We start from the raw sequence: 15,023 nt of genomic DNA on the forward strand, positions 1-15,023 counted from the left end.
GTTTTTATTTTTTTGTTAAATTTAATGTTAAAGTCACCAAGAACTATTGTGCATTTTTAGATAGCTTCATTTGTGTTGTATTAGTGAGTTATTTGAGAACACCTAAACAGGTGTCGTATAGAATATTAAACTAATCTGGACATTTCATATTCAACATGTCATACTTTCTTCCCGAGAAACCTTGACCTTCGCATCGCGTGCGTTGATGGCGTGTATGAATGCCGCCATTTGAAATGAAATTGTGGAATGTTTTGACGTTCCGTTGCGTGCCACCAAACGTAAACCGAATTTTACTTTGGAAATGTGACAAAGCGTAGTTGGTATGACCGTTCCCTCAGTTGTTTGTGACACTGTCGGCATATACGACGATTTATCTTGCTACGTAGTTAATAACCTTGGCTGCGCAGTCTAGAGTTCTGTCGCTGTAGGTAACTGGGCGTGGTTTGCAATTGCTGGGTGTAACCTTACTCACGTCGCAATCACTAGTTATATTGGAATCCAGTGGTAAGTTCTTCACAATTTTACTGGTTTGCCTGTGCAGTCCGTTTTAAAGGTCGGTATTTGTTTGTTGGTAGGCTTAAATCTTGCCTGCATCAACTTTCGTCAATAGAAGTTTAAATTGAAATAGCATCTGCACGCATTTTGCTGGGAAGGTTTTTCACCTTTTCCATCTCGGGAGTAGATGTAAAAGTACGCGTTCGGAAATTAGTGTGATATTGGTAATGCAACTTATTGAAGGTTTACAACTGAATATCTAGAAAATATGAACGTGTCAAAAATAAATTTAAGTTTATCGCTTTATTTTTATTTCTTTTGGTGTCAGCATGAACGACCGGGGAAGCTGTCAACGAATAGTTCCATCGTTTAGAGTGCCGCAGTGCTGGTTAAAATTCCTCCCCCGAAGTCTTTGGGTGCTGTTTCTTGGTAAGGCGCCTTTACTTTTCTCACCAGTTAATGCGTATGAACACGTGGCTTTGCTTCAGTGTGTTAATCAGAAACATTCACATTCCTACTTTTACTCGTTTTTGCATACTCAGTATATTTCTTACGTTCACGCAGCGAAAAACTGACGTTTCCTTGAAGTCACGTGTCCTGTCTGATAGGACGACAGAAGCAACCGAACAGCCGTTCGCTGTTTTTCTGCGGAAACTGCATCGTGCAGTTTTTGGTGGGGAGTGTTTTGAATTGTGGTTGCGTAAGATACCGGCAGAGGTCGGGCCTGAACGGTCACACTGCCAACAGCACCAAACAGCTGAGCTGTAGTTAGTAGTTACCATAAAATGGTTTGTGTACTACCGATGACTGCCGCAGTTGGACCTTACCACCACTTTGTGTACTCCAATTTTCTTTGCATTGTGGATTGCGTGTTTCTTTTTCTAATTTTGAAATGAGTGAAGAGACTCATCCTGGTGCATAAAAGGATTCGAATGAGGCTCTCACCACAAGAAGAGCAATCCGTATGATAATTAGGGAGGTAGGCGCGCATATTCTCCCCCACTCCTCTCCCCTCGGACAATCAAAGTTACTGTCTGTGTAAGGTCGCGGCCGACTACCACGATATGGATCTTGCGAAAATATATACTTTCAGTGATACACCACAATAAAGATCTCTCGAAAATGCGTCATTTTTAGTTCAGTTTGTTATCCAAAAGTGCCAAGAACTGTGACGCCAGCGCCTTAACACGGCGAAAAGATGCCCTTACGGTGTACTAAACTACTCCGCTGCGCCCTTCTACTGCTATTTTGTTTCCCTTCGTCATATCCAGTTGATAGTTACTATTCGGTGGGCGATGAGATTAGTTAAATCTAATGATTTCCTTAAGCCCAATAAGGGAATTAGTTTGTTTTAAATATGGGTAGCGAGAGAAAAGCTGGAGATGGTGATAGACTGACCGTAACCCAAGGCGTAGGTTAAATTGTAATATGATAGCTTCGTTGTCAATTGGGGGAGCCAACAAATGCGAATGGAGAAAATTGGATGTGCTTACAGACTGATCAGAGGCGAAGCCAAAGGCATATGTTGGTCGGAATGTGACAATCTGGTAGAGAGTTGGGCTATTGTAGTATGAAAATACAACTGCTGGCATAGACTAATGTGTAGCAGAGCATTTGATATACGCTCGTCATTGCAATAACTTAGTGGGGTATCGTATTTCCGATTTCGCCAAAAATTCCCATGATGTGACTAATTTCTAGACACGCAGAACAAAATACCTGCTATCTTTATTTACACACTATAGGAAATAACGAACGAGCATTCTGATTGGCTGCCGACCACCGACTCAAGATTCGTCATACACACACCATCATTTATCGCGCTAACAACTAATCAACAATAGAACACAACGTAAAAACTGCGGTACACCATAAGTACACTTTTACTGATTATTGTTACGACCAAATCTTGTAACATCCATAATCATGTCAATGGCTTTAAAATCAATTTCTGGCAGATCATACTACACAAACGATTTTACATGGACAAAGCTTTTGACTATTCTTTTGATGCTGTTAAGCATAATCTTTAAATGTATTTGGCATGTTGGAGCTCTTGTTGATGCAGCTTAATCCCTATGCCATTATAATTGGCCGAATTAGTAATTTGAAGAGATTCTGTTAATAATTTCATGAATGAGGCTATTGCCTGCTTTCTTTTTATTCCAATAAAGTATCCTCTACAAATTTGTCTGTGAATTTGATGAATTTCTCGTTTAGGCTAGCTAGATAGCCATTAATAAAAAAGCATAAACAAAATTCTTTCTAGAAAGGGGTCTTGACCTATAAAATGCTTAATACCATGGTTTTCTGAGTGATATACCCAGTACTGTAAAATTTGTTTTTGTCGATCTTATTTTTGTGGAACTACACCATCTGATGTAAACAGTTACATTTGTCAGCAAGAGCAATGGCTATGAAGTGTGTGCTTAAAAAAAATAAATAAATAAAATAAAATATATAGCAAAATAGATACTGTGTATGCTGGCTCTAGGTTGAGTGATGCCTGTGCACTGTGTTTTTTACCTAACGAAATTTCCGTGTATTGTACCTGTGTAAAATATGAATAAAATGTCTTCATAATTTTATTTATTTAACATATTGTAAATGAGTCCCCAGCAGGTAGTTGATGGAACTGACTATTCTGCTGCTGGTTGTCTCCCTACAATATTTCAGGTGGCTCTCATTTTGTCAGTGGAATTCTTTTTTACATGTGTCATTTGCTTTTTTTTTTTTTAGCTTGTTGACTCTGTTGATGGTCTAATAAGTTTTAAAGAAAGCATGAAATTCTTGTGAAGTGATCTGTTGTCTGGCACTTAGAATGTGGAATCCAGAAGACAGCCCGTCACAGATGGTTTAATGTGTTTCATCTTGCCACATATGTTGTTGGCGTGATCTTTTCATTAAGGCTCTGCATGTAGTATTCAAAGACACACACTTCCACGGACTACTTGCCAAGGCCACTCAGGTTCCCAGGAACTGCGGTTCCGAGCCCTCCCAACCAGTCAGGAGAACCAGATGCCCCCACTCAGTGTCCTCCTCATGTTGCTACGCTTATTTTCTTATGGCAGTTTTGTAATTTCATATTCCCACACTCCTGCACATGTTGTTGTGAACAAATCGTGATAGGTGTCTACTTGGGTTTCTTTTGCAACTGTTTCATTTCCTTTCTTCTGATAGCAGGTTTGCAGCTGTTTTAAGCAAATCTTATTTGTTATTTATTTATTCCTTCATCCTTTGATCACTGTTTAGAATGTATACGTATTTGTTTCATTTGGTCCAATAAATCTTAACAGGTACAGTACAGCACATCAGATATGGGACATGTCAATGCAAATATAACTTCATGTTCATGTGACCTTTTCTGTGTATTAATGAATACAATGTTTTTAGCACTGAATTATAATTAAATCACTGTAAATAGAAAATTACAACTGAAAATTTAAATAAACTAATTGCAGCCAGATCCCCGAAAGTAAAACATGATTTAAGCTAGTTATTAGGTGTGCCTCTGATGTTAATACTGTCTAGTTTCTGCAGTAGTAGAATAGTTAGTTCTGTGCTCCATAGATAATTTGAACAATTCTTTTATCAAAATGATGTGGAAGGAGCTTGCAGGATATGTGTATATAATTACTGTTCACATTAATGAACACACAATCATTTTATTCCTACTCTTGAAACAATACTTAAAAGCAAGTTTTTTTATTTTTATCCATTTATTTTGTAAGTTTGTATTTTACTTTCCTATTTTTACTGGCTTCCAGTTTTTAAGTATAAATTTGTTAATGGAATAGGAGTTGTCCAGGAGAAATGATTCTAAATTAGATTTAAAACTTGCTTTGCTGGCTGTCAGACATTTTATGTTTTTTGGGCAAATTATCAAAAATTTTTATTGCTGCATATTGAACTCCTCTCTGAACCACTTACAGCTTTACCATGGGTAATAAAGGTCATTTTTTTTCATCTGCTGTTGTAGGTATGTACATGACTCCTATTCTCAGATTGTGATGGATTATTTATGACAAATTTCATTAGCAAAAATATGTATTGACAGCACAGTTAAAATGCCTAGCTCCTTGAAGGGGTACCTACATGACATCCATAGGTGAATACCACATATTATACTTACTGCTCACTTTTGTACAAACAATACTTTCTTTGTAAGTAATGAGTTATCCCAGAAAATTATTCCATATGACATTATTGAGAGAATATATGCAAAATGTCTCATGAGGCTGATACGTTTGTTTCCAAGATTAGCAGTTATACGTACAGCAAAGGTATCCTAACTTCATTTTTTGAGAAGCTCAGTAATATGCTTCTTCCCGTTAAAATTTTCATCAGTATGTACACCCAAAACTACTTACTGTCTCGTGCTCATGTGCTAAATAATTATCACTTTGTGTGTGTTACAGTACTGAATGAAGTGTGGTTTTTTTCTTTGCAAAATTTAGAGAGGCTCCATTTTCAGACAACTACCTAATTCTTTGGAAAATATCATTTACTAACTCTTCTGTTGCTTCTCTCTAATGGTATTTATTACAACACTAGTATCATCTGTAAAAACTACTAATGTTGCTTGTTGAATGTGGAAGGTCGTTCACATATATAATGAATATTAAACCATGTGGTACACCCTTCATAATTTTACCTCAGCCACTAAAATGTTCTACCTTTCTGGCATTGTCTGAATTATTCAGCACAACTTTTTGCATTGTGGTTGTCAATGCTTCAAACCAGCCGTGTGTAAAACTATCAATTCAATAAAATTTCAATTTTCCTATGAAAATATCATTGTCTACACAATCAGAGACTTTGGAGAGATCACAAAAAAATACCAACTAGATATATATTATTATTTAAGACTTGTACTATGTGATGAGTGATTGTATAAATAGCATTCTCAGTCAAGAAACCTTTCTGGAATTCAACCTTAGAAAATTTTTTCCACTTAAGTGTGCAACTACTCTAGAATACATAACTTTTTCGAATATTTTGCAAAAAGATGTCAGTAAGGAAAGCGGGCAATAATTGTTTAAGTCTGTCTTGTCACCTTTCTTATGAAGTAGCTCAATAACTGCATATTTTTACCCGTCTTGAAAAATTTCCTGCACCACTGATGCGTTGTGTATATCACTGAGAATATTACTTAGCAAGTTCAAACAACTTTTCAGGGTTCTGTTTGAAATTTCATCAACCTCACAAGATCTTTTGTTTCTCAGAATTTTTGTAATTGTATTAATTTCAGTGATGGATGTTGGTGCTACTTGTAGTTACTGGTTTGTAGAATGACATTTTTAACATATTCTCTTGCTTCTTCAACTGGACCATTCAATCCTATATTTGTTCCTGTGTTTAAGAATGATTGTTAGAAGTACTTGCAGCTTGTGAATTGTCAGTCCTAACATAGTCATTTAGTTTAATTGTTATGCGATCTTGTACACCGACTGGCTGTCGTATCTCTTGTTTAACAATGTCCCGTATGGTTTCAGTCTTAATATCTGCACTATTTATTTCTGTCAGTATGTACATACTTCTGAACATATTATTATGATTTTCCTTAAAATACTGAATTATTTTTGTAGTATGCAAATAATATCGGATCTTGGCTTACTCTAGCCTGTACCTAAATTTCCCTCATCCTCTTGCATGAAATTTTAATTCCGTTAGTTATCCAAGGCTTACTTGGATTTTTTTTTTATAATTTTTTTTTTTTGGAAAGCAGCTTTCAAATATTGACACAAATCTACTATAGAATAAATTGAATTTGACATTAGCATCTCTTTCTCATATACCTCATTCCATACCACCCCCTCGTATCTTACTCTTAAAACATTGCTTCGTGTTTGTTTCATCCTGAGTGCTAGCTATAAAAATGTCATCAATTAGTCTTCCTATCTTGGAGCACACAATTTGGAAATTGACTGCTGAAATTAGATTGAAACTTCTAAATAATAATTCTAGTTCATTTTTCCCATCAGTATGTTTTAAGACATCTACATTGACATCTCCAGTAACTAGTAACTGTTTTTTTCTTGTCAGACATGTAGCTCAATAATGCATCTAGATTTTTCATAAATAGCTGAAAGTTATGTAGAGGGGATCTGTAGACTGTAAAAATTATTAGAGGTGTCTTCTGCAGTAACACACAAAACGTGTGCTTCTAGATTCTGATCAAAACAAAAATATTTGTTTCAATATATTTGACATTGTGTCAAACTTTTACATATGTTGCAACTCCTCCTTTTTCCATGTTAACTCTACACAAAAATGATGCAAGTCTATCTCTTTCTCCACACAGCTAACAGCTGCATTAACCCATGGCTGGTTGTGCTGCTACAAAACTTCGACCCCACACAAGTGTATGGTGTTGTTGCTGCTGTTTTCCCCAGGTCACCTGTAATGCTATATTCTGCGTTGTTAGCCAGGCTGTGTCCTGCCATCAAAGTCTCTTTACAAGATCCCTATGTTCTATCACCTGGCTAAGCTTGGCACTAGGTTTCATGATGCTTGGGATGTCATATTCTATGCCTAGCTTTTCCTGTAGCAGTTGGCCTAAACCTCTACCATGACTTCTCCCTATTTAGTCTTTTATGTCAATTGTCTTCAACAGATCAAGGCATACACCAGTTATTTTTTCCGCATTATCATGTTTTTGGAGTACTTCAATGCGAAATTCAAATATCGCTGCCCTGTTGATCAGCTTTCAGAAAACCGTGTTGGGCTTTGGACAACATGTTGATCTTTTCTGAAAGATCTATTGGCTAAATCTTCTGTCTTACCTGTTTTGAACAGTGGCTTGAGCTTCACTATCTATAAGCACAAAGGAAAAATTCCATTTGTAAATAAACTGTTAAGAAGATGGTCTGATGGTACCACAATAAGACCTCCTGTGTTTTTAATTAATCCTGAATCTCATCCATACCTGTTAAAAATTTTGTTCTTAACTTACTAATTGCTAGTAAAATTCTGGGCTGGTAGGGGAGAGGGGGAGGGGGGGCAGAAGTCAAGGTTGATATTTAGATTTGCAGGTGGTGTGGTAGAATTGGAACTTGACCCTTTGTCAGAAGTTGCAGGAGAACTGTGATGTACACAATTACAACACAAGGCACAAAAATTATTTTCATGTGGACTTTGCCTCCTTGTCTAGGGTCCAGTGTGGCTATGTACTCTGGTGCATCCAACATCAAACAAGACATTGGGAATTCCTATCAATTCAAAAGAAAATATAAAAAAAATGTTTCATTATCCATTCTTTCTGTATATTATCTGCATACTTAGATTCAGAGATTGAAAAGTTCTGTTAGTGGCACGACAACTTAGTGTTCAGTGTAAAGTTACATGACAAGTAATAATATACTGAAAATGGGACTTAGTACATACAGATGTTGGTAAATATTTTCTTCAAAAAGTATCTTTATAATCAAGTAAATGCCAAGCTACCAAAATCAGATAAACAACACCTATATAGTAACCTCACTGGACAAAAATATTAGTCACCCCTAGGGAATCTGTTACACGATTTTTACAATACCATGTGATTCCAACCCTGGACTTGATAACCACATGGATTTGGGTAGGAAGTGAGTTTACAGGGTTGTGCAGGTATGTATGAGGATTCGATTGCACAACTCCACCAAACTTCAAGGTGGTAATGTTGGCATTTTACCCTCTGTCCTAACATGTCCCACAGTTTTTCTATGGGGTTCAAGACAGGTGATTTTGAAGGGCAGTTGAAATTTAGGGGAGTGTTCAGGAAACCACTCACATATTCTTTCATCTGGATGAACTTAGCTGTTGTTCTCTTTACGTACTTATGTGAGCAATGGCATCGTGCAAAGTGATGGACTCAAAATATTACATGTTGCAATGTTCTCTCTCTGACATGTTGGGATGGACCTTCATTTACTGCCTGCAGCAATTCCTGTCAATTTTGGAATGCGCCTCCAGTCCCTCTGTCAGGATCTTTCTCCAACCGCGATTCTAACTTCCTGTTTCGTGGCCACATGTTACACCACTGCTTGTAAATATGTGAAAGAGTCCACAAAAAACACCAACAAATCCATCAATTTCACACACTGTATGGCCATGGGCATGGCCATACATGATCGCCCCTTTTTGCCACTGTCATGCCCCACCATTTGCCCTTGTTTACATTCATGGTCTGCGTTAAACATAAATGTCTCACTGATCGCTACTGTGTTATGCCCATGTAGAGGCAATGCATCAGCAATTGATTATGTGGCTTGGTTGCTACATCGCTGAGAGATTTTGAAACCAGATTTTAAACTGCAGAACATCTCCAGTAGCAGATGTGGAATCTAGTCATAATTTGTTGGTTATGAACTGCAGATTAAAACTGAAGAAATTGTGGAAAAGTAGGAAATAAATGAGCTGGAACCTGGATTAATTGTGAGAACCAGAAGCTGCTGACAGTTTAAAAAGAAGCATTAGGCAACAGTTGTCTTAAATGGGTAAGGAATACCATGTAAGATGTATGAGTAGCCTTCAGAAATTAAATAGTAAAGGCAGCAGAGGACTGAATAAGGAAAGAATCAAACCCATTAGAAATTCTTGGATAACACATGACATATTGAGTTTAATGACAAAATAGGAAAGTACAGAATTGCAGCAAATGGAACTACCAGAAGGAAATACTGGCATCTAAAAAATGAGATTGACAGGATGTGCAAAATCACAAAGCAAGAATGGCTGGAAATGCAAACTTAGATACTTCTAGCAAAAAAAAAGTAGCTCTGTGAATATTGGGACCTCAGATGACGAGCCAGTACTTAGTTAGGAAGGTGAGAGGAATATATGAAAGGGCTATACAGTGGAAATGATTTTGAAGGCAATATTATAGAACGGTAAGATGAAGATGAGGTGGGTGTTAAAACACTGCAAAAGGAAACATTTGACATAGCACTGAGAGACCTAACTGAGGTTCCTGGAGTAGAAGACATTCCATCAGAACCATGGAGACGTTTAGGACTGCCAGCCATGACAAACATTCCATTTGATGTGCAAAATATATGAGACAGGCAAAATACCATCAGAATTCAATGATAACGTATTAATTCTAGTTCCAGAGATGACGTCTGTGAAAATTACTGAACTGTCAGTTTAATAACTCATGGTTGGAAAATATTTCAAGAATTATTTACAGATTAAAGTAAAAACTGATAGAAACTGACATCAAGGGAAATAAACATGTGATTCAATCCTTCTTTGTTTGGCAAATGTGAGTCCTTTTGTGATGAGGTTTGGGTGGCAGTCTGTAAATTGACATGATCATGTTTCAGATATATCTCAACTGTTAGTATTGTGAAGTAGTATGTGCAATCCTCAAGTATTCAGTCTAAATCTTCATCAAATTTTGTATGTAATCTTATTTTCTACTTATGATCGATATTCACACAATGATCTGTTACCTTGCATTCAAAACACACATTTTGTTTTGCTGCACATTTTCCACAAGAATACAAAATTTTTCAAATTAAAAAAATCAGGCTTGTTGAGCAAGTCAAGATTTACAGTAATAAAAGAAAAACAAACCACAGAAATTTAATCTGTTACTGTATTAAAAATAAACTATGACTACACAGATTACCACTACTCGGGAATGTGCTAGCTAAATTTCATCTTGTAAATTAGAAAGGAAGCTGCTACTTCAAAACTCCTGTTTTGTACAAAGATTGATTTGTTTTTGGTGTGATACACCATAATATGGACGTATTTCTGATGTAAATGTTTCTCTGTTCCACTTTTCAGTGATAGTAGTAAGTTTAGAGCTACAGATTATGCAACCTACTCTGTAATCACACCAGAGTAATTTTTAGGCTTACCATACTTTTTTGGGTCCTACCCAGGACATACTTTTGAAATTGCTTTAATCTTAACAGCTTACTGAAACATTAAACTTTATTTATTCAGTTGTACTTTTCACTGGACATAACAATAACTGTCTTGGTTTTGGATGTAGCAGACGAACTGTTTAATCAGTTTAGATGTGCAGTCTGATGATGTTTTAAAACTGAGTTTGTGCCTAACAGTTTGGTATGAAAATGAAACCACTTTAGCACCGCATCCCAGATCACTGTTATGCTCCTCTTTGCCTCAAAATAAAAACTGTTACATTTGGTGAAGCACTCACATTAATAGCACTTCTATCACATTTTAAAATGATGGAGCGCAGCAGTCAGTCATTCTTTCCTTACTGGCCTTATTAAAGCAAATTTAGATTTTGGCTAGTAACTAGCCAGTATCAATGCAGTATTGAGTTTTAATACATGCCTTGTTGTTCAGACTCCTGTCACAGTTCATTTAAGATTACTCCTGTGTTTAGCTGTTTCTGCACGGTCTTTCATATCTTCCTTTCTTTTACGTACAATAGAAAATGCTCCGATTCATAGTGTGCAGTAAACAAGTTCATTGTTAAAGTCATTTGAATTCTTCTTGCAGGTTAACATTAAAACACACTTTCTTTTACTCATTGTTAAAAGATAAGACAAAAACTAATACAGATAAAATGATAAAAAACATGTAGACATATTACTTTACACATCAAAAACAATATAAACAGATTATCCCTGGTGTGTTGTCAAATGACGAAGTGAAAAGTTTTGGTTGACCTGGTAGCGACACCTCCTCACTGATATCAGTGCTGTCTGCATGTTTGGAACATCCATAAGAGGATGTTTTAAAACACACTGTTGAAGATATAGGTCTAACATTCTAACATTATAAAAGGAGAATACTAAAAAAAATAAATCATTTCTTGTTTAGAGTTTGGACAATTAATGGTTGACTTTGGTATTTTGGGAGAATTTTTGGAAAGTGCGGCTAATCTCCATTCTTTAGTGCTGCACGATTGTCTAGGATCTCCACCAGCTCGGATTAAAGGAAGACCTCAAAGCAATTCAGAGGTGAGCCATTAGATTTGTTTCCAGTATGTTCAGTCAACACACAAGTATGACGGACATGCTTTGTGAAATCAAACAGGAATCCTGGCTGGAAGGCGACATTTTTCCTCAAAACGCTGTGGAGAAAATTTAGAGAGCCAGAATTTGAAGTTGACTGCAGAAAGATTCTACTGCCACTAATGTACATTTAGTGTAAGGACTAGGAGGGTAAGTGTAATTAGAGCTCATATGGGGCATATAGACAGTTGTTTTCCCTCACTCTATTTGCAAATGGAACAGGAAAGAAAATGATGAGTTGTGTTGCAAGGTACCCTCCCTAGTGCACCATATGGTGGCTTGCAGAGTATGTACATAGATGTAGACATAGTTTTCATATACACCAAACCCTGTGCACCTGGTAAAATTTATGAGCTGCTTTGATAAACTTCTCTGCTTCATATCACAGGTCCAAATACCCCAGCAATGTTTTACAGGACAAACATTCCATTGTTTTGTTGTTGTTTGGCATTGGAAACTTCTGCACTGCTGAAATTGTTATTTTGATCAAAATGAATTCAGCCAAAAGTTATTTCTTCCGCTCTGAGACACACACACACACACACACACACACACACACACACACACACACACACAAAAAATCATTCACTCATTTCACTTGATGTAAATTGTGTAAAATAACAGTCTTTACTTATCATACTACTATATAATACAATTTATATTAAAACCAGTACTGTTGGAACACTTGCATATTTCTCAAGACACGCTGAAGTTATTTGTAATCTGTAAGGTTGTTGGCCTCATAGATAGCATAAAGTGTAAACCAACAAGCCTGCTTTAACTACCTGTGTGCACACTTTGGCAGACAGGACATGCACATTTTTTCCTCTAGGAGTATTGGAGTGTTCTGCTACAGTCTAAAAGGGGTAATTTTTGTATATATAATGATACCTGACTAACTTCAGTGACTCAAAAGATAGTGAGAACATCCTTCTGTGATGATGAGGGACAACCAATGAAGAAATCTCTAGTGTTTTCCTTTGCAGACAAATATTTCCAGTCAAGTAACCATATCTCATTTATGCAGATGATGACTTCATAGTATGCAGAACTGGGGAGTCCCTCTAAACGGGTTAGCAGTGCACTATACATCAGAAGCTAATATCCAAGTGGCTGAAAATGTGGGGTGCACACAAGGATCTTTTTTTTAAATTGTGCAACTCTTCATTCAGTCCACATAATGGTGGCTGTATTAATGCCCTCAGAGTTGAGGTATTAAAAGCCTAGTAAACAGCTGCCAAAGTCAAAGAGTTTTAACCTATCCTAAAAATTAATGAAGTTCCTCTACATCTGCACCTACATGGTTACTCTGCAATTCACACTTAAATGCCTGGCAGAGTTCATTGAACCATTTTCATACTACTGCTCTACCATTCCACTCTCGAATGGCACATGGAAAAAAGGAACACCTAAATCTTTCCGTTCAAGCTCAGATTTCTCTTATTTTATTATGATGATCATTTCTCCCTACGTAGGTGGGTGTCAACAAAATATTTCCGCATTCAAAAGAGAAAGTTGTTTCAGTGACTGCCACCCCAACTCGTGTATTATATCAGTGACACTCTCACCCCTATTGCGTGATAACACAAAATGAGCTGCCCTTCTGTGCATCTTTTCAATACCCTCCGGTAATTCTACCTGGTAAGGATCCCACACCGCACAGCAATATTCCAGCAGAGACAGACAAGTGTAATGAAGGCTGTCTCTTTAGTGGGTTTGTCGCATCTTCTAAGTGTACTGCCAACAAAGCGCAGTCTTTGTTTTGCCTTCCCCACAATATTATCTATGTGGTCTTTCCAATTTAAGTTGCTCGTAATTGTAATTCCTTGGTATTTAGTTGAATTGACAGCCCTTAGATTTGTGCAATTTTTCGTATACCCAAAATTTATCAGATTTCTTTTAGTACCCATGTGGATGACCTCACACTTTTCTTTGTTTAGGGCCAATGGCCACTTCGCACCGTACAGAAATTCTCTCTAGATCATTTTGTAGATGGAATTGATCGTCTGATGATTTTACTAGACGGTAAATTACAGCGTCATCTGCAAACAATCTAAGGGGGCTGCTCAGATTATCACCTAGATCATTTATGTAAATCAGGAACATCAGAGGGCCTATGACACTATTTTGCGGGACGCCAGATATCACTTCTGTTCTGCTCGATGATTTACTGTCTATCACTATGAACTGTGACCTCTCTGAGAGGAAATCAGGAATCCTGTGACACAACTGAGACGATACTCCATATTCACGCAATTTGATTAATAGTCGCTTGTGAGGAACAGTATCAAAAGCCTTTCAGAAATCCATGAACACAGAATCGACCAGAGATCCCCTGTCTACAGCACTCATTACTTCATGGGAATAAAGAGCTAGCTGTGTTGAACAAGAATGGTATTTTCTGAATCCGTGTTGGATTCTAGATATACAAAGCTAGCTAAAATCCAAAACTGAGAGCAGGGAGATTTTTTGGCTAAATCAAAGTGTATATTGGATGGATAGACTAACAGGAAATGGAGATGGTTTATTTGTTGTGGTAGAGAAAGAAAAACAAATCCACAGTGACACAAATTGAAGATGGTTGTGACATTTTGGGTCATACTCTATCAAGGGTAGGTATAACCTTCTGATTGGGTCATTGTATCAATCACAGATCTAACTGAACACTGCAGAGAAAATCTTAGCTCACTAGTATGCATGTTCTGCATCACAACTGCCATCACTAGAGAAGATTTTAATCATTTAACAATTGGTTGTGATAATTACAGTATAGTAAGTGGTGGGCATTTGAAGACATTCCGTGAAACATTACTAAATGCCTTCACTGAAAAATACTATCCAGTTTGGAAGCCCACTCACAGTCGTTATACATTTGATTTAATGTCAGTAAATAGACCTGACCTCTTTGAGGGTATCGACATTGAAACTGTTATCTGTGTCTATGAAGCAGTTGTAGCACTGCTGGTTACATGAATACAAAGAGAAACTAAACCAAGTAGAACAATTAAATGTTATGTAAATTTAGTAATTGAAGTTGTGGCAGAATGTAAATACTTTGAGAGTGAAGGAGACCATTCACCAGATAGCAGAAGCATTAAGTCAGCACTACACCCCCACCCCCCTTCCCCCATCAGCACCCTTCCAAACATAGTTCACAATCAGATTTCCCCTGCCATTTCTTCACACATTTCTAATACCCTACCACTCTCATGAATCAGATGTGAAGGAGCACCCCCTCGTCACCCAGTATCATCCTGGACTGAAAAAACTGAACTATATCCTACACTATAGCATTGGTCGTATGGAAAAGAGGGATGTTCTATGCAACATCCTTTGCAACACTTCTAAAGTGGTGTTGTATTACCCACCCAACCTACATGACATCCTGAACCATCTCTACACCAATCCCACTCCCAGCCGCTTCCCACAAGGGTCATATCTGTGTAGAAAATTCAGGTGCACGACCTTCCCCAACCCACCCACCCAGTACTTTCTTCTCCAGTCCTGTCACAGGCTAATCCTGTCTTATCAGGGCCACCTGTGAAA

General features: G+C 37.2%; 1 protein-coding gene across 1 annotated transcript in view; it reads left to right on the forward strand.

Annotated features, from left to right (window-relative positions):
* The first annotated feature begins 413 nt into the window (after positions 1-413).
* Positions 414-15,023, forward strand: part of LOC124717121 (serine/threonine-protein phosphatase 6 regulatory ankyrin repeat subunit A-like) — a 121,294-nt gene continuing 106,684 nt past the window's right edge. Inside the window, exon 1 of the mRNA XM_047243853.1 lies at positions 414-504. The gene's annotated coding sequence lies outside the window, so the exon portion shown is untranslated. The remainder of the gene's footprint in view (positions 505-15,023) is intronic.

Source organism: Schistocerca piceifrons, chromosome 9 (assembly GCF_021461385.2).
Source record: "Schistocerca piceifrons isolate TAMUIC-IGC-003096 chromosome 9, iqSchPice1.1, whole genome shotgun sequence".
Lineage (NCBI taxonomy): Eukaryota > Metazoa > Arthropoda > Insecta > Orthoptera > Acrididae > Schistocerca > Schistocerca piceifrons.